Source organism: Lepisma saccharinum, chromosome 4, assembly GCF_977018435.1.
Source record: "Lepisma saccharinum chromosome 4, izLepSacc3.1, whole genome shotgun sequence".
In the NCBI taxonomy this organism is placed as follows: Eukaryota; Metazoa; Arthropoda; class Insecta; order Zygentoma; family Lepismatidae; genus Lepisma; species Lepisma saccharinum.
This window is the reverse complement of record NC_139232.1, coordinates 109541074-109561736: the sequence shown is the minus strand read 5'-3', so window position 1 is coordinate 109561736 and position 20663 is coordinate 109541074. Positions and strand designations below refer to the sequence as shown.

At 39.7% G+C, this 20663-nt stretch overlaps 1 protein-coding gene across 3 annotated transcripts in view; it reads right to left on the bottom strand.

Moving 5' to 3' along the window:
* Positions 1 to 20663, bottom strand: part of LOC145986746 (putative fatty acyl-CoA reductase CG5065) — a 171589-nt gene that overhangs the window by 62159 nt on the left and 88767 nt on the right. Inside the window, exon 1 of one of the 3 annotated variants that reach the window (XM_083121114.1) lies at positions 14316 to 14369. The exons of the other annotated variants lie outside the window; for them this stretch is intronic. The gene's annotated coding sequence lies outside the window, so the exon portion shown is untranslated. Of the gene's footprint in view, positions 1 to 14315; positions 14370 to 20663 lie in introns of those variants that run through there. 3 annotated transcript variants of the gene reach the window in all.

Sequence of the window (20663 nt, the reverse complement as noted above, 5' to 3'; positions counted from 1 at the left end):
ATGACTTGCATGTTCAACATGTGTTTTACACACATGCAACATGGAGAGACGTAAAATAAGAAAATTGCCTACATGTGTAATATGTAGAGCTCGGATTTTTAGGTTCTAAAAAGAGTGCTTTTAGGTCCCTAAAATAGGCTCCAAAAAACTAAAATAGGTTCTAAAAATTCTAAAAGAGGTCCTAAAAATTCTGGAATAGGTTTTAAAAATTTTAAATTAGGCTAGAAAAATACTTAAATATAGGTTCCAAAAGACTTAAATAGTACAAAATTCCTGAAAATTACGGATTAGATAGAATCGTTAACAAAGTTCACAAGAACCGTAAGAAATTTTAGTAGGTATAGACGTCTATATGCAAACCAAATGTTAATTTTCTAACCAAATTTTCATTTGTATGCATAATTTTCAAAATTATCCACAAATTATCGTATTACTGTACTTGTGCTCTTAGCAGGAGTTACTTGTTGGTATGAAAGATGAATTACGTATGTATAATTTGCTGCACAATATCAGGGAGGGTACTCACCTGGAATTCTTTGAATTCCGGGAATTATGCGTGAATTTTTGGCTCTGGGAATTAAGCGTGAATTTTGGTAAAACATGAAAAAAGAAACTTTTAACTTAAACATAGTCAGTGGTGAAAAAACGTTACTTTGCAAGGCGTAAATGCCACAAATGTACCGAACTGACGCGAAAGTGAGTAAGACCAGAAGTTTGCACATTGGACTGTGCATGCAGTAGAGATGATTGGGTGCCAAAACGGGGGAGCAAGGACATTTCACTTTGTCTTACAAGGGAGGTTATCTAAGTGTCCCCCTCCGATTTCCATGAAACTTGGCAGGTGTATAGAGGAACCCAAAGGAAGAAATGCGTGTTTTTTTGTTTCAGCTAAAAAACTGTTTTAGGGGGCAAAACCCCCCTCGAATGTCAAGATGAGGACAAATTGAAGTGAAGATCTGACCCCTGTGTCCCCCTCCGATTTCCATGAAACTTGGCAGGTGTATAGAGGAACCCAAAGGAAGAAATACGTGTTTTTTTGTTTCAGCTAAAAAAACTGTTTTAGGGTGCAAAACCCCCCTCGAATGTCAAGATGAGGACAAATTGAAGTGAAGATCTGACCCCTGTGTCCCCCTCCGATTTCCATGAAACTTGGCAGGTGTATAGAGGGGCCCAAAGGAAGACATACGTGTTTTTTGCTTCGGCTAAAAAACTGTTTTAGGGGGCAAAACCCGTCTCAAATGTCAAGATGAGGACAAATTGACGTGCGGATCTGACCCCTGTGCCGATTTCCATGAAATTTGGCATGTGTATAGAGAGAGGGGCGTATGCCCCCTGTTTCTTCCTATGCCATATTTAAGTGGTTTCGGGGTCAGACCCCTATTTCAATTTCACCTCATCTTGACATTTGAGCGGGGGGGGGGGAGGGGTCCCCATAAATCCGTTTTTTAGCTGAAACACAAAAACATGTACGTCTTCTTTTGGGCCCCTCTATACACTTGCCAAATTTCGTGGAAATCGGAGGGGGACACTTAGATAACCTCCCTTGTTAGTAAAAGGTTTAGAATTAAGGATCCATAATGCGGGTTCAAAAAGTAGGGAGGAACTGTCCCCGCCATTCGCCGCCACTGTATGCAGGTTAAAGTGGCATTAAGACATTTTGTTTAGAGCTTTGAAAAACATCATAGATTTGGAGGGAGTGGGGGTGGACAGAATACATGTTTCAAACACGCCAGTAATTGAATTGTTTCGTTACCAATCCTCTGAAAGATGTAAAAATCCTGTAAAACCTAAAAAAATCTAGAAATCTAAAATAGGTTTAATTTAGGCACTTATACCTAAAATAGGTTCTAACACGCAAAATAGGTTATTTTAGGCACTATAAAACTTCGTCAATTGTTTTTTTTTTTAATGAAACGCTAATATAACTTGTTATTTCTTATTTGCCTGCAAAGGAAAAAAATAGGTTAAAAACCTAAGATCCAAGGTCTAGTAATATGCTAACACTAATTGTGTACATATTCAAAGTTTCTTTAATACATATATTACAACATATATTTTTTAAATACATTACAAAATCAATTCATTCACCTCATAATAAACAACAGGAAAAAATATATAAATTGTGTCTCAAATGTGCACGCTCCTTTCCCTCAAAACAAATGTTCATGCATTTAAGACAAATTCAATTAAGTTAAGTCTTATTTGTCTCTCTGATAATTTACGATGCATTACAGAAAAGCAATCGTGCATTGCGAGCAAGAAAATTTTTAGATCTAATTTCTTGCAAACTGTAAACAATGTTCATTTAATATGGTGCAAATAATTCCATGGGGCGCCATCGTATTCTCTCTTTTACAACTATTTTCATTTAGATCGGTCGGCTCGCAGACCGTAGTGGGAATTGCGAGTGAAGCGAGCAAGAAAATTTTACGAAATGTGTTTTTATTTGCACAAAATTTGAAATCGATTGCCCTTCGGTGCCCCCTGCAGGTGCCGTTGGGCGTCAATGTTTGCCCCTCCCCTTGTACCCCATAGAATCGATTTCCCCTAAGGCAATGCCCCCTGCCCCCCCTGTGGTTGCGCCACTGATTACAAGGCGACCGTGTTACCACTACTCCATCGGAGAGGACTCTAAATGCATATCTTGCTCCCCACTCTTATCTGGTGTATTGTCCGTTTCTGAAGAGATTCAGATGTCAACCTCTCTTTGGACTGCATTTTGCAGACTAACGAGGCTCTGGCGTTTGGAATATAGCAAGTATAATTCTCGGCTAGACTTGTGTTCTGTCATGTGTTTTTGTGATTGTCCTTTCATCAATTTGATCTTATCATCAGTGTGCGAATTAACGGGGTTATCCCCCGGCAAAATAACTGAAGAATCATTCGTGTCCATTAATTATCAAGTCATCAAAGATTTCCCTGCCGAAAAATATGCAACCTTGTGGATTAAAGGAGGACCATTCTTCAACTGACCAACCTCGCCGAATATGTATTCAAGTGTTCACAAGAACCCAGTGGTTAAATGGACATTAAGGTTGAACCTGGCAATGGAAATTTAGATACTTTTTCGGTGTTATTAGTTCGATAGCTCTTTTCGTGTACGAGTTTGGGTTTTCTTAGAATGAAAATACACTGTTTCTAAATTACGTCATAAATGTATTAAGTAAGATTTAGTGACCTAGGTTAGAACCAACGTTCAAGGTTAGAACCGCAGGGCAATAGATTTGTTTACTGACTTGTAACATATTCCCTATGCTGTCTAAATCTCTAATTGCACACACTATTTCCTCTTCAAGTGATTGTTTTTGCACTTCTGGAATAAAAACTGTTAATTTCAAGAAATTTCAGACACTTATACGAGGGCCGCACTGAAAGTTTCGGGAAAATGACATAAAGAAGAAGAATGAAAGTACATCAATTTTTTATTACTTTTCAAAACATTCACCCTTTACAGCAATGCATTGTTTCATGCGATGGAACCAATTGTTGAAATAGCTATGCCAGTCTGAAGTCGGTACCTGCGAGACATGCATTTCGTGTGCTTCGATAGCCTCTTCGGGAGTGAAAAATCGCTGACCACGCAACTTGTTCTTGATTGTTGGGAACAAAAAAAAAATCACATGGAGCTAAGTCAGGTGAATAAGCTGGATGAGTCATGAGTTCAACTTGTTCATGATCCAGAAAGTTCCTTGTGTCAGATGCTGTGTGCGAGCTGGCATTGTCGTGATGCAGAATGATTCGACGATTGGGGTTTGAAGTTCTGATCACGTGGAGTACTTGTGGCTGGCAAATTGTGGTATACCATTCTGCATTGACTGTTCTACGATTCTCTAGTGCAACAGTCGCAATGTGACCTGATTTACCGAAAAAAGAGGCAACCATTTTTTTTCGACACACTGCGTGCAGGAACAATTTTCGTTGGTTTAGGCACATCCTGGAACACCCACACGGCAGATTGTCGCTTTGTTTCAGGTTCATAAGAGTAAATCCACGATTCATCGCCTGTGACGATGTTAAACACAAGATTTGTTGATCCCGACTTGAACCGTTTGATCATAGCCTTGCACCACTTCACACGGTCGTCTTTTTGTGCTTTTGTTAAATTGTGTGGAATCCAACGGGCACAAAGCTTTTTCACACCTAAATGATTGTGCAAAATTGTTTGTATTTGACTCATACCTGTACCCAAGGAACCCTGAATTTCGCGATAAGTCACGTGTCGATCACTGTTCATTAGTTCACGAACTGCATCAATGTTTTCTGGCACAATGGCTGTCGATGGGCGGCCTTCACGAATTTTACCACTAAGGCTAACCCGGCCGCATCTGAATTCTTGAAACCAGCGATAAATTGTCGTCTTTGATCGGGCATCTTCGTGAAAAGTTTCGATCATTCAAGTAACACACTGTTGCTGTGTTAAACCTTGCCGAAAATCATAATAAATCATGGCACGTAAGTTCTCTCTTGTTAAATCCATTTTTTTTACAAACACCTCACTTCAAACTTCTATCCAGAAACTAAAAAGAATCCGTGTTACATCAGTCCTTGTATTTACAGTCGACAAATATCACAGTTTATAAATATAACAAAATCTAACAGATTGCATAGTTGCCAGTACCCGATTCCTGAAACTTTCAGTGCGGCCCTCGTAGTGCAGTATTAGCCTGTTTTAAATAAGATTTTCTCGGCGGTTATTGATTACGAAAGGTCGGGATCTGATCTCGAAAATCCACACCCCCTCATTTTCAATTATTACTTTTTTCGCCAGTAGGCCTACCCTTCGACATGTAAAAACATGGATCAGAGGTAGCATGAAGGACAGTAGATTGAGAATCTGTTTGATATCTCTGCTTCGTTAAAAAGTACCAAATGACAAAGAACTGTTCATCAAGAAAGTGGTAGATGTTTATGGAAAGGAAGTAAGGCGAATCAAGTTTCTATCTACATAGATAGCAGATTGGTCTGAACTTTTATGCAGCGCCAAAGTATTTGAAATTAAATTTGAATTTTATGACTTGTAAATAATAATAATATCAATAATATAATAATAATAATAATAACAAATTAAAACGTTTAATTCGCACACTCATCTTCGTCGTCTCGTTTAGCTAAAAGTGTCAGAAAAGCGACGTAAATGGTCCAAATAACTAAATCAATCAGGTGAATTGAATGGTGATCTCTCCCTAATGATATAAAATTAAGTTTCTAATGTAATTACTTATTTTATAAATATTAGTGTCAATATTATATCAACAACCTGATCTCCCCTTACAAAAAATGTATATCGTCTCTCACTGGCATACTAGCCTAGTTAGTGGAAGGCAATGCACTCCGAGGTTCAATTCAGCGTGCGAATTCATGGGGGAACAGAAGGAATTTCACCTACCAACAATATTGTCCTAAAAAATCTTCCCCACCAAAAATTTCCGGGGCGAGAGTTTGTTTTATAAGAACGAAGATAAACAATTTGTTTTACCTTCAAATATACTAAGAAATATTAAAAAAAAAACACTAGAAAGTACGAAGGAATTGTCTGTCTTTGTGTGTGTTTGTAATTGATGATTTCTCTCTCCCTCTTTCAAGAGACCATTAACAGATATACACAAAAACATGTGCACAATAAAAGTAAAACAACAATGCAAGAGAAGCATACTAATAAAAAGCAAAAATTAAACGAAATATCAAACATAGCAAAACAATCTCAAGTATTTTGTAATTTATTGACATTTTTAAACGGTTCGTAAAGGAATTAGCTTGCCACTTTATAAATATACGATATACACAGTACATAAAAGTAACAAATGAATTCCTTTGTGAAGAGTGGCGCACGAACAGTTGACACATTTGGAATCTAAATTTAAAATACAGAAGCGCATTCGGTAGTTCTTGGAAATACCGGTAGGTGGCTTATCGCTGGGCACATCCATTTCCCGCCAGTCAGCGAGTAGCCATAGCTGAGCACGGACGTTTGTTTTCAGTGCAGCGCGCCAACAGTCCTATTGTAAGCAGCAACGAAGAGCGTTACAAGTACGCAACGGAAATTTCGAGCTCATTTCAAAACACGATGGGCTCCAGCAAGAAACACTATTCTTCGTTTGTACTGTACGTTCGAGGAAGAAGTCACCGTGAAAGAAGAAAGACGACCTCGCGTTGCTCCAGTTCGGACTCCTGAAAACATTGAGGCTGTTCTGTTCGAGTTGGCATGACACGTTGCCCGGGGGGTTTTGAAGGAAAAACTCTTCCCGTTAAATCCAGCCAACATATGGAAATGCGAGGTCGAATAGTTCAGTTGTGTGGTGATATTTCACGAAGACATGTGCCGTAGAGTGGTAAGAAATATAGGCACCCGCCTTGAAAAGGTTGTTCGGCAAAACGGGGGCCATACTGAACATGTGATACAGTGAGACAACTTTCCACGGACTATTCTGTATGTCACAATATGCACATGTCATATTTAAAAATAAATTTGCAATCTAAATTTCAAATGTGTTAACTATTCGTGCGCCACCCTGTATATATTCATATATTTAAATATTTAGTAATCTACTTTTGTATGTAACAACACATATATTATATCACATAATAATATGTGTATGTACGTGCATGTACGTGTATGTATGTGTATATATGTATACACACACACATACACACGAGGGTAGTTCGAAAAGTAAGGTAAACGAAAGCAGAGATGGTAGCACCATAATCGAAATCGATGCACGGTCGATAAGTTTGACCCTTCAAACGAACCCTTGCAGGGTTTCAGCCTAGTGCGTTGTGAGGTTATTTTTATAAAATGATTTCTCCTGGTCTGCAAAATGCCCGTTCACAGCACGAATCACTTAATCGTTATCGGAAAATCGTTGTCCTCCGAGCCATCTTTGAGGTTAGGGAAAAATGGAAGTCAGAGGGAGTTAGATCTGGGAAATAGGGCGGATGTTCCAACAATTCGAACTTAAGGGGATGAGGGACAATTTCCCGAGGTCCATCTCTCTGCCGCAGATGGGGAGCACTGTTGCCAACTTAGCTCTTTTGGAGCCATATCTGGCTCTTTCATGCACTCGTTTGGCTGTGAACTGTAACACCTGCCACACTGTGATGCCATCACTGGCTCCGGCCCACAACCAACTTTTGTTTGAGTATAGCTACATTTTGCACTTGACGTGATAGTGATTAATTGATTGATTTTGTGTCTTAGTCCACTTTATGCATAGTAAGGTTAATCGGGATTGGACCTACAGTTTAAAGTGGGAACCGAACCACCATGTGCCTCCACCGAGTATCGAACCCAGAACCCCTTGGTTAAAAGGCGACGACGCTACCTACCACTGCGCCATCGGGGAGGCCCGTGACGTGATATTGTTATATTGGCTGCGTCGCCCCACCCCCTCTTACCTCCCCAACTACTTTTATATAGCGTCGTAGCTGAGGTGAAGATGGCAATGTTCTCGTCCGGGAATCCTTTATTTTGGATTTCCTACGACCATCAGTGTATTATTGAAATGAGTGATGCCGCCAGATCTAGACAGTGAAAACTAAGAATAAATTGCCATCACTTTAAAGCTAACGGTAATAGCAGCGCCCTCACCCCTCTGACACCTAAAATTACCCTAGGAGGCACTTTATGCAGCCTTCGTTAATCTAGCTCCTTGAAAGTCAACTGTAGCTCCATTTAAGCTGAAATTTAGCTCTTTTATTCACATCAGGTTTGGCAACACTTCCAGGATGGTCGTAGGAGGCAAGAAGAAATGTATTAGGCTTATGCGACCATTATTTTATTCGTTCTCTCGGGAATATCAACCATCCAATGATGTAGAAAAGTACATGGACGGAAAAATGACAAGTCTTAGTCGTAGGAAAGTCGAAACTCCCATTTGATTACTTAGTCGTTATTTGAAGTTGAAATTGATTTTCCATAAGGAATACATGGGAATCTGTAAATATTTATTGATCATATTTTTCAAACATCGTGTCTAGCTTAATAATCACCTTATATACCCGCTTCCACTTGCAACATGGAGAAAAAATCACAGTCTCTTGTCGGTTTTTTTTTTTTTTAGTAACAGTGCACATTCCGACGATATTCAAATAAATGCACAACTGGTGCGAAATTGTCACTCTTCCCCTTAAGTTCATGGATTTTAGCCATAGAAACCATTGACGTGTGAACTGGTGCATTGTCCTGGGGGTTTTGTCCATCATTTTTGAAAACGCTTGAAAGTTTACCTACTTCGCGTGATCAAACAATAACGTCAGAACGCACTGGGCTGGAACTCTGCAAGAGCTCGTTTGAATGATCGAACTTATCGACTGTGCATCTATTTCGATTATGATGCTGCCATCTCTGCCTCGTTTATTTTACTTTTCAAACTACCCTCGTATATAATATATGTCTGTGTGTGTGTGTGATGATAATAATATTTCCCCCCCAACCAGTTTTCAATGATATTGTAGCCTGGTTCAAATATACGTAATCAAAACGCACATTACTAAAAGCATACGCTAAGCAAACTTCTGAGCTGTATTAATACGATTGTGCATATATACTGCTTGATTGAATTTTAACAATAATAGCTACCCTACCTGAGATCTTTATAGCGTAGGAATAAAAGTGCGTTTTGTTTTTAAGCTTTTCATATCATATCTTTCCTTGCGTGTTTTATGAGTTTTCCGTTACGAAATATTTATAAAGTAAGGTCAGTGGTCTTAAAAACCAATCATTTTTCGTAACTCCAGTTAGATTATGAAGATAGAACAAAGAAAAACCGTTCGAAGGTTAAACAGAAACCATTGTCTGTTGGTGGTTACTGTTGATGTAAGTATTCTTTCAACCTATCATTACTTTTTTGTAGGGTGGGGGGATGAGGGAAACTACATGAACAGCCAGAAATTGTTTCCACATCGGATTTGCGTCATATCAAGGACGTGGAAAGACAAGAATCCCACGGTATAATTCAACAATAATGAGGTCGCGTTTTTACGTCACTGAATTTTTTTACCTCAGGTAATTGAAACATACACGTACGAGCATTACTCAACTGTCTAACGATTTAGAAATTTCACCTCAAAATGCAAGCTCAACCAGGACTCAAGCCGGGGTCTCTCATACTGTACTAGTTCGCTACCAATCGAACTACTGCTTTGATTCATTTTTGGCTGTTTTAACCTGTGTGAAATTCTGTCTGTCAGTTGATGCACTTATGACGTCGAAGGTCCTTCTTTTTGGACGCCACTAAATGGGGGAAGTAGGAATATGTAAACAAAATTACAAAGTCTCAAGATTGACAGGTCCTTTTTTTGGACGCCATCATATATGAGGTGCGGTACATGTTTCAAAGACAACAAATCGCGTTGCGATAGAATGGACTTTCCCAGTCAGGAAAAACAGCAAGAGCGAAAAGGGTCCCGGATTCGAATCCCGGCATGGGCTCGAATGTCTCTTCATCCATTCCATCATGTCGTCACTCATCCTCATCGTCGTGATTAGCCAAAGTGGCACAAAGGCCACATACAATAACCTAATCGGATGCATCGAGCAAGAGCGAAAAATCATAGGGATGGCTCGGTAGCTCAATTGATAGAGCAGCGACCAGGGATCGAAACGACGTTCAAGGCGTCCCGGGTTCGGTACCCGGTGGAGGCGCATAGTGGTTCGGGTACCGCTTTAAACTGTAGGTCCAGTCCCGATTAGCCTTACTGTGTATAAAGTGGACTTAAGATACCAACTCAATCAATCGAAACGGTTCCGTCTCGTCAGAAATGGCAACGGGCGATTCCGGTTTCTTTCAAAGTTTTAGGTATTTCACTACATTTTCCTTTTCGTTGTGAACTAAATTGTTAATGCACTTTAATGGTACAGACGTGGACACTTCTGGGTTGTAACGATCACATTGAAAGTTAATGGGTTTGTTACAACCCAGAAGTGTCCGTGACTGTACCTATTATTGCATTCATATAGCCCACCGCTCAGGAGAAGATCCCTGACGGAAGTCAAGTGACGTATCGCAGGCGACTCTACTATTAGGGTTGGGGGAGTGCACCCTGGGGCAGAAACAAGCGCTGTGGTCTCGCTGTAAGCTTCAAGGCTTCATTCACATCTACGCTCAAATCACTGTCCGCGCACGGTCAGGGGGTATCCACATTAGCGGTAAAGGTATGATCATCGTCAATCTGGTGTTGACTTATTGTCAGAGTACACCGATTTTTTAATTATTTTTTTTTAAATGAAGAGCCTGCCGATTGTACTAACTACAATGTTTAAGATATTTTCAACGACGGAATTGGCTGAACGCGTTCGAAGCAAATGGCAAAGGAAAAAAGATAAAAAGAATTGCGAAAGCGGAGAACGTTTATTTGCACTTACAATGTGCAAAGCTACAAATGTCAACAATGTCGGTCTAGGTTTGGCATGAAAATTGTCGGGATGATTGTTTCATATCGACACTGTTGATCATTTCCTTTATTCGAAAGTTTCCGACACAACACGGCTAAATAATGTATAACTACCAGAACTCTTACAACACCACGAAAATCCCAAAGAAATCACAATTAAACACCCACGCACAAGCACTTCCACAACGACAATGGCCGCAGCGGAAGACTTCCTTCTACCCCTAAAATCTGCAAATAGACCGGTCTTCTCCTGTCCCTCTGCACGCCCTCTCCCCTCATTTGGGGACCTTCTCTTGAGCGGTTAGTACTTGATTCCCCTCTACTTGGAAATGGTTAATGCAGCGAGAGAGTTTAGTAGAATATGATTGCGTCCATGTCGCCTTATTTTTTATTTATTTATTATGGCGTATGGTTTTCTTTTTTACCCTTCTTTATTTGTTAATTATTATTTGTCGTGTCTTGTGGATTAGATTCTTCTGACAGATTAACAAAACGGTAAAGTTTCCAGTTAGTCAAAAAATCAATCTCTGATCATACGCAAAATAGTAATATGGAAACATATTTCACTTGCTCAAATTGATGTTTTTAATATAATAACCCGTGACGCAACAGCCCGTGAGGGCCAGGGTCTCTACCGACTGCCGGCCTCACTCCCTCCTGCCGAGGTGGGAGTTCATCCAACCAGTTGCGGGGTGACGTGTGGTCAGCACGACGAAGCCTCAGTCGTGGTTGTGGGTTTCCAAGACCGGGTTACGCTGCTCATTCGTATCTCCTCAATGGTGAGTGGCCACCGGTCCCATACATAGGCCAAAATCTCTGTAGAAAAGTTGTTAACGCTTCTCCCAGGAGATTCGAACCTGCGCGAATCCTGTAACCGGAGCTCAAATCATGAGATCTTAGACCGCATGGCCACTGCGCCGGACTGATTTTTATAAAATAAGAATAGAGTAAGGTGGGGTAAGACTGCGCGGCGGGTAAGACTGCGCACCGGTTTTTCGAGGTGAAAATCACACACAGTTGGCACCACTGCGCCACCGTTACTTTGTCCAAGATGGTAGCTAGCTGTGGACAGTGGTGAAGATACGTTTGAAATTCGTTGTGCTGAGAGAGGTAAGTGAAAAGATTTTGAGGGTGTTTGCTATTTATTTTGGTACTACGTATTTTGAGTACTACGTCACTGTGAATGTATACAATATTACGATATTGATGGATAGAAGAAGCTGTGTTAATGCCGAGTCCACCTTTGTATTAGTTTCCATTGCTTTGTGCAATGGCTGGGCAGCATCACGTGATTTGTTCAGGAATGCAGCACGGGGTACGACTGCGCACGTGCGCAGTTTTACCCCACATGTGTGTGGCTTGCAAGGCCCAGTCATTAAATAGATCATTTTTTGGTCCACTGAAGTCGATTTATTCATCTGAGTGTGATAAGTGGGTGAGTAACCATCCGGGTGGCCCAATCACAGTTTTGCAAGTGGCATCCATTTTTATAAAGGCATATGGAGGCAGCTACAGTTGGGAATGACATGAAGGGCTTTGAAGTGACTGGATTATGCCCTTTCAAACAAGACATCTTCACTGAGGACGAGTTTCTTCCCTCTACTGTGTATCAGTTCCAATGTATCAGCTCCAACTCCAGGTGAGCAGTCTTCAACAAGTGGGGTTAACAATACTGGACCATCCACCAATAACGTGCCACAGCAGGCAAATGTGGCTCATGCATCAGCTGAAACTCCAGGTGAGCAGCCCTCAACAAGTGGGGTTAATAATACTGGATCATACGGCACATTTCCGTTAACCAGATATCACCACTTCCACATGCAAAGCATATTCAGCACCGCCGACGAAAGGGAAGGCAGTCTCAGGTGTTAACTGGATCTCCATTCAAAGTGAACTTGGAAGCCTCGTTGGCTGAGAAGAGCAAAAAGAAAGTTCAGGGGAAACAGAAACGGAACATCGTTGTTGAAGAAGATGTAGCAAGCAGAAAACGCCAGAAGAAATAGTACAATTGCCCAGGTTGTAATGAGAAGTACAGCGATCCTCCAGTAGAGGATTGGATCCAGTGTTCCACATGTGACGAGTGGTGGCATGAAAATTGCATGAAACAGTAACCTTTATTTGTGATTTGTGCTAGCGATTCCTAACCCAAGTGCAGGACGGTATTCACTGGTGATTTGTGTATCTTTTTATACAAATGTGACTCTGTGTAGAAAGTGCGCATTCTTACCCCAACTTGATCGCAGTCTTACCCCACGGTGCGGGTAAGACTGCGCATTTGCATGGTCACGGTTTTGTAAATGTTTCATGCAGAAATGTTGTTCATTCAGCTTTCGGAAATTTACTGTGAGTTAGCAAAGGATAGTGCAATGTGTATTGATTTTTTCATGTGTGTCTGTAGTTTCATAGTTTGAAGATAAAATTATGAACTCAAACTGCGCAGTCTTGCCCCACCTTACTCTAAGTATTATTAAAACAGAGTATTGAGGTTCTAATTTTCCCCTGTTTGGCAGGCAGACTACCATCCACAAATTTGATGTTGATGTAAATATGTTAATATTAACTATTAATTGTAAGATAGAGCATCATTTCACTAAATGTTGTCTCATCGCACTAGTAACAAAAAACAAAAACAAAAAAAACAAAAAAAACAGCACCATGTTAACTAAAGTAAAACATTCAGTCTCATCAAAATTTCCATTTCAATCCCTGTAATGACACGGTATGACAGTAGTAATGCTCGTACATGCAAGTTTCAACCGTACTATATCGTATTTGCAGGCGAACCACCTTTCCCCCCACATTTTTAAGGAAAAGTTTTATCACTGAATTTATAATTATGGCCCGGGACATTATGTCCTATAAAACTGTAAAATATGAATTATGTCATATAAATTGGAAAATATGTCATGAAAAATTACAAATATGTCAGAAAAATGCAGAAATATTCCCAGTAAAGCCAAAAATATGCACAACAGTACTCTCGAATTTCTCCCATACCCGATAGAGTAGAGTAGGGGCTGTAATGTACCGAATGTTATTTTTACTTTTGACTGATTTTTGTGAAAAGCGAAAAAGGCAAAGAAATGAGAACGAAACTTCTTTACTTCCCGTGCAACAATGAGGGAGAACATTTTTCCTCGATAATGTTTGCATGGCTATCAATTGTCGGCGGGATAAAAAAAGTGGGGTATTATTGTTCTGTACTAAGAAAAGACGGCACTTTTCTTCCTCCGTAATTTCCATATCCTGCCATCGACAATATGAACTATCGTTGTGTTAAAGCTACGAAGGAAAAATTATGAAATAACCGATTATGTGCGAGAGAATTACGAAATTATACCGAAATATGTCTTATTACAACAAAATTGAAGAAATATGTTGTAAAAACGCGAAATTGGTGAAATATGTCAAAATATGCTTTGTCAAGTTTGTCAATTTCGGCTGATTTTCATCAGATATGTAAAGATCTCACCCCAATATTAGATCCGAAGCCAAATGAAAAATATGTTATAACATAAAGTCCCGGGCCATATAATTAATTTACAGTATTTCAAACCTAAAGTAATATGGAAGTCCACTTTCAACAAATAACTTACCTAATCTATCTAGAAAAAAAAAATCTTCGTCACACACCGCAAGGAAGCAAGAAAGAATTTGTCTAACTCCGAACAGGGAACATTTCCAGAAATGAAAGAAATCAAAAATCGAGTATCGGCTTATAAGACGATCACTGTTTTTCAGACTAATTTTTAAGGGGAAAAAATTGCGGCTCATGCGCCGGCACAAGTTGAAACATAACAATCCACAGAAATGTCTCTACCAGCGTTTGCGACAACTAACAAGATTAATATCAACTTGACAGCACCGCGAAACCAGAATTCTTTTACAGGACGAGAGCGAAGTAGTTTAGCAGGAAAGAAACTCACCTTGTTCCTGTCCGGAGCGATCTCTAGAGGAAACTGACTCCCGACAACTTTGAACTTGACTTTCCGATGACCAGGCACACGCTTGACCTTGTTCGGACAACGTATTGTTCCTTCTGCAACTTGTCCCGTTCGCCTTCGTTCGTTGTAAACAGGAACGTAACCACGCGAATCGCAATAATAAAAGAGAGCTTTTAAAACCTATAATTATCTGTTCGTTTAACGCTCTTGGTCTTTTAACAAGGCTATTATTCATCGCATTCTCAATGGCCTTCGAACGAGGTGCTGCATTATACTACGTGGAGTATTGCGTTATGTAATTGTAACATATTTATTTCTTTATACTTGTTTGATATGGTCTTCTTGAAAACGGGTTTCACCGCTTTCTTCCTCTCTCTTTTTCTATATTTTCCTCTGCCTTTATTCCTGTTTGTCTATCGCTCCTTCTTTCTATTATCTCTTTCCATTTGTCTCCTCCCTCTCTTCGTAATCTCTTTCTCAATGCCTTTTATTTCTTTTTCTTTGCGTCTGTTTTTTCTCCCTCTTCTTTCTCTTTTCCTCTTTGTATTTATCTCTTTCCCTCTGCGTTTTATATTTTTTAATCTTTCTCTGCGATTTTGTACAGGGTGGCTCAAAAAGTCTCTTAACACCCTCGGTACAAGCCACTGCGGCGCGCAACGTGGAAATGGTGCTGACCAATCGTTGCCAGCCCAATGGGGAACCACATAGACTACACCCGCACGGTCGGCGGCCATCTTGATGTCCGCCATTTTGAATTCAACTTCAGAATTTTAAATGGGAAGGGGGTGGTATGATATATCAAATCAGGCTAGAATTTCACGAGAAATGCAATGGTGAAGGTTCCTTTTATGTATCTTTAACCAATAAAAAGTTATGACTGAATTCTTGTACCAATTTGTTCTTTGTGAGAATCCGTTCACCAGTTTGATTATATCATCAGTCACTCATTATTATCTTCGCGATTATCCAAAAGCAACAGAAAAACCAAGTAAAAGAAATCACATTGAATCTCTAACTTTAAGTTTGTTTTTTCAGTCTCTCTTTGTCTGCTTTTGTTCTTGCCACCCTCTGTTTTGTCTCTTTCTGTCTTTCACTGCGACTGTGCTTCTTTCTCTTTCTGACTTCGTCTATCTCTGGTAGGGGAAGTGGTACGGTTATCATCTTGTAATCAAGGGGTCCCTAGTTCGATACCCGGTGAAAGCACATTGCACGACCGTTCGGGCACCACTCTGATGTGCAGACCCAGTCCCGATTAGCCTATCTGTGCATAAGGTGAACTTAAAAAAAACAATTCTTAAACTAAAGTCTCAACCGAGACGAGGTTCTGTGACAGGAAGTTTAGATCTCGTCTGAGCAGTCTCGAAGGGACAGATCACGTGTCTTAAATTTTAAATATTGGCGTTAGTACTGCCACGCTTCTTAACCAAGAACAGTAGAAAAGCGACATAAGATAACCAAAATGCAAGTGGGAAGGACGGACTCACAATTTCGCAACGGTCCATTCACGTGTTTGATCCTGAAGGTCACAGTGATGTGTTGTCGTAGTCCACCTATAGCGGTTGCTCGCCTTGATTTTGTTTACGAGCGAAAAAGTCGAAGAGCATGCACCATGGGGAATAAGCGATCATTCTGACATTCAATCGAATTCCTGGTAAAAATTAGGGCCAGGATTTTTACGTATATACATATTTTTCCTTTGTATGTTGGCAAGCAAAAAACACAAATGTCGGTAACTTCAATCGTGACCTCTGTAAGTAATGCATAAAGATTCACGCCAAATTTTAGTAGCAAGCTTGTCATTATTGGTATCAAATTAAAGATAATTTTATACTCTACAACTTTTGTTTCGATAATTTTCCAATATTATCATTCGTAATGAAAATACAGTGCCAAAAAAGAATAAAGTAAGTATAGAAATTTACATTTTTTTAATTTTGTCTTAGAATTACTCAAAAACCATTGAGAATATTTAAGACATGAAGAGGACTAAATTTATAGTGAGTAATGCTGGCACTGAAATTGAAAAAGGAACGTCCCGATATGTCCACTAGTTTCAGAGATATGGAAATTTTCCTAAAACACTGCATATTGAATGTTCAGGGGGCCGTAGGGGAAGAAGCTACGAGGGGAGGGGCGTGGACTTTTAATAAAAATACATCTCTTATGATGGTCTAACAATACACCAAATTCAGCTTTCCCCTAATTAATTCCGACAAAAATCCTTTGTTTACTGGGCTAAACAGAGGAGGTAACATTTTTTAATCTTTTATATTCGTCCCAGTGTAAAGTTAATTTGCTTCGCTTATATTTACGTAGCGTACCATCCCTCAGTTTCATGAGCAGCTTAAGGTTACCCGTTACCCACGGCGCTGGATCTTTCCTCACCCTAACCGTTCGTAACGGGGCATGAACGTTAAACAGGTTGAGATTTTTCTCAAGAAATTCTATTTTAGAATCGATGTTTCCAAGTTTTAACATTTCATTCCAATTGATATTTACAGCATCCAGACTAAAATTTTCATATTGAAATTTCTTAAAATCGCGGTACGTAACGTGCTTGGCTTTGTCCACTTGTTTTGCGCAATGCAGTGACACGCTCGTCAAGCAATGATCTGAAGTTCCGATTGGGCTCGCGATATTCGGGTTGTCAACAATTATTAGTGACAAAACTAACAGGAAGAAGAAATTCATTTGTGTTTGTCAGTCCGGAATCTCTGCCATGAAATTGATAAAAGTGACATTTCTGGAACCATTCTGAAAATCTTGCATGAATATATTGCTGGTCAAAAGGAATGGGATATTTCTGTGAATGAGATAAAAAAGATCATTTCTCCTCCATCCATTGAAATAAACGGGATAAACAGTGTTGTGTATACTTTCAAGTAGAAAAAATCAATGTAGTACTGAGGAACTACTTTTTTATTATTATTACCAGTGCGGTGGCTGAACAGCCTTTGAAGGCCAAGGGCTGACTGCTGGCCATACTCTCACATGCCTAAGTAGAGGTGGCTGATCATCCAACCAGTTACGGTGTTATGTGTGGTCAGCACGACGAACCCCAAGTCATTGCTGTAGGTTCCCATGACCAGGTTACGCTACTCAGAGATCCTCAATTGTCACACGATGGTGGGTTGCCACCAGTCCCATACATTGGCCGAAATTTCTGGAGAGAAGTTGTTACGCTTCCCTCAAGAAATCTCAATCCAGCACGCGTCCCTAGCTCGAGCCCAAGGCATGATGCCTTAACCACACGACAACGGTGCAGAACACTAAGGAGTTACTCATTTGATATTTGCATGTCCTGGAATGGCTTAAGAATTCAGATATTAACAGCAAAGACTAATGCAAAAGGTGATAAAGGTTGTCTTTTTACATGAAGATTCTGGTGTACAGGCAATTCTCAATAAATTTGTAATTTTCACAAATAAAGTTAGTTATTATTAAAATTTATGAGTTGAGGTTGGTTTCCACTTTGATATTGCTGAGTTAAAGTATTAGTTGAGTATTATGGTATTAAATAGGGTTAACGGATGAGTTGGTGTTTTAAGTCCAATTTATGCGCAGTAAGGCTAATTGGGACCAGGGCCGGATTAAGGTGCGTGCTATTGATGCTGCAGCATTAGGCCCATTCCTGAAATAGGCCCAGATGAAAACAGATGAGAATTTTCCGAAAGCTGGACAGTTTTCTTTTGCTATATTAACCTGAAAATAAATCTTGGAATGAAATTTGGAGCCCCAATTTCGGACGCCTAGACACAGCGTTACTTATTATAGTTATTATTCAGCAGCATCAGGCCCAATTTCGTCTTAATCCGGCTCTGATTGGGACTAGGCCCCACAGTTTACAGTAGGATCCATCCGAACCACTATGTGCCTCCACCTGGTATCGAACCCGGGAGCCCTTAATTACAAGGCGACGACGCTACCACTGCCCCATCGGGGAGGCCTGGTTAATCGATGAGGTATTCACATAGGACACACCCGGAACTTTCATAAAAATTAATAACAGTAAAAATAAAAATCTTTCCTCTATAAACACCGAGATGAAAAATATGATGGGAAAAAAAGTTGTAAAAAAATCACAGAGTATTTAAGTTGTATGGTGGTATGTGAGGCTTTTACCACCGCCCGGGTCACACCGGAACTTTCATTATTCTTGAATTGCCCAAAAACAACGTTGTTCACAAAGCTCACTCTTCAAGACAGTAACAATGCCATCATTCTGAATGCTATAATAATGATATGGATGATCTCAATGTCTTTGTCTACAAAATATTTACATTTGAAGTGTGTGATTGTCACACCCAGAATTCATGGATTGGCTGTCTACTGGTGAATTTTTAATTGGAGTCCAAACTCTAGTATCTGCGTACAATTTTTAATCCGACAGTAGTTTCGAGGTGACGAACCCCCAGTCGTTGTTGAGTGCTGAAGATCTTCATTTGCACACACAAATATATTTGATATACGTATTCATTAAGTTGTTGTCCTCCTCCGTGGCTGTGCGATCTAAGGCACTGTGGACTCCGACTGCGGGACGGCATTGGTTCGAGCCCACCTGGGTTCAGTCTCTGGGTTCTCGGCCTGTGTATAAGATCGATGGCAACCCACGATCGTGAGGAAATTGGGGAGCTACGAGTTAGTAGCGTAACCCGGTCTCGAATATCTCCTATAACGGATGGGGGTTCGACGTGCTGACCCCACGTCACCCCATTACCGGTTGAATATCTCCACACCTCTATGTAGGATTGTGGGAGGGAGACTGGCAGTCGGGAGATAGGTCAAGGCCTTTCCAGGGCTGTCGAACCACGGGTTATTTATTATTATTATTTACTATTTTGTTACGTTTAAAAGTAAATTACTAAATATTTAAACATACTTTTTATTATATATATATATATATATATATATATATTATCTATATGAATTAATTTGTATTTTACATATATCAGATATTATAAAGTTGTAAGCTAATTCTTTACCAACAAAAAATTGTTTTATTATGTTTAAGTTTTTTTTTAATATTTGCTTTTCATGAATATAAATTAATTACATTTCTCACTTATATTTATCTTGCATTTCTGTTTTAGTTTCATTGTGCATATTTAGTATCTTCAAGATGAGAGAGAGCGAGAGAAAACATGCAACACTCACAAACACAGACACAAACAGACATTCTTCTTCCTCTCTGTGTTTTTTATTCTTTCTTAGTAAAGTATATTTGAAGTAAAGACTAATTGCTTATCTTCATTCTTATAACAAAAACTCTCCCTCCTGGAGGCCTCCCGGATGGTAGCGTCATCGCCTTGTAATCAAGGAGTCCCGGGTTCGATACCCCGTGGAGGCACATTGTGGTTCGGATCCCAATTTAAACTGTACAGCCAGTCCCGATTAGCCTTACTGCGCATAAAGTGGACTTAAAACACCAACTCAATCAATCTTCCTCCTGGAAATTATTTGGTGGGCCGATTTTTTATGACCAGAATTTTTGGGGAGGGGGAATTCCTCCAGTGCCGCCCCAGAATTTCACACCCTGCGCCACCCCCAAAGGTACTGCTGCTCTATTAAATTAATATTATCGGTGTGCAAGGAAGACATCCAAAAATATCATGCTCTTCTTTGAAGCTTGTTTTGTTGTGTAATACCATCTGGTGATAGGAAGTATGTGCTTGCATGTATGATGGGGAAGGGACAATCAGATTTCGAAACAAAGCATGCTGCATTATAATTAGACAGGCTTTTGCGTCATTCTGGGGTAGGTTCACATTTAACATACAAACGGTTACCACACCTTGAAAAAAATTCTGTATTGAATTATCTACTTCCAGTAAAATTAGTTTTCCACTTAACAGTGTCCCATCTTGACGGGTCTTGGGGAAGGTGAGTGCAGAACTAACTAGAAACAGCCATTCATAAACCCAAAGGTTTGTGTCATCCTTGCACTTTTTCAATTTCCTTTAGGTTCATCCCAACATTGTTGCACATTCGTCTTATCTTTACCTCATACCATCAGCTTTCCCAACACAGATCTTGTAATCATTTCTTTCATTCATGGTACACGGCCTACCAACCGAAATATTTTTATTTGATTTTTTGTCATCTAACCGATATTAATTGAAGCCTCGGGAGTAAAACATAGTGACAATTTGGTCATTATTGAGTCGTAAAGTAAAAAGAGCCATCCTTAAATTTTCACGTGTAATTGCCATGTCAGTCAATTTGCATTGGACTCATTCAAGGATTCTGAAATTGTTCAACACAACACGGAAACAATTTATCTACAATATAGCTTCTAATAACCTTTTTCCTTAATAAACTCAATAATGACCA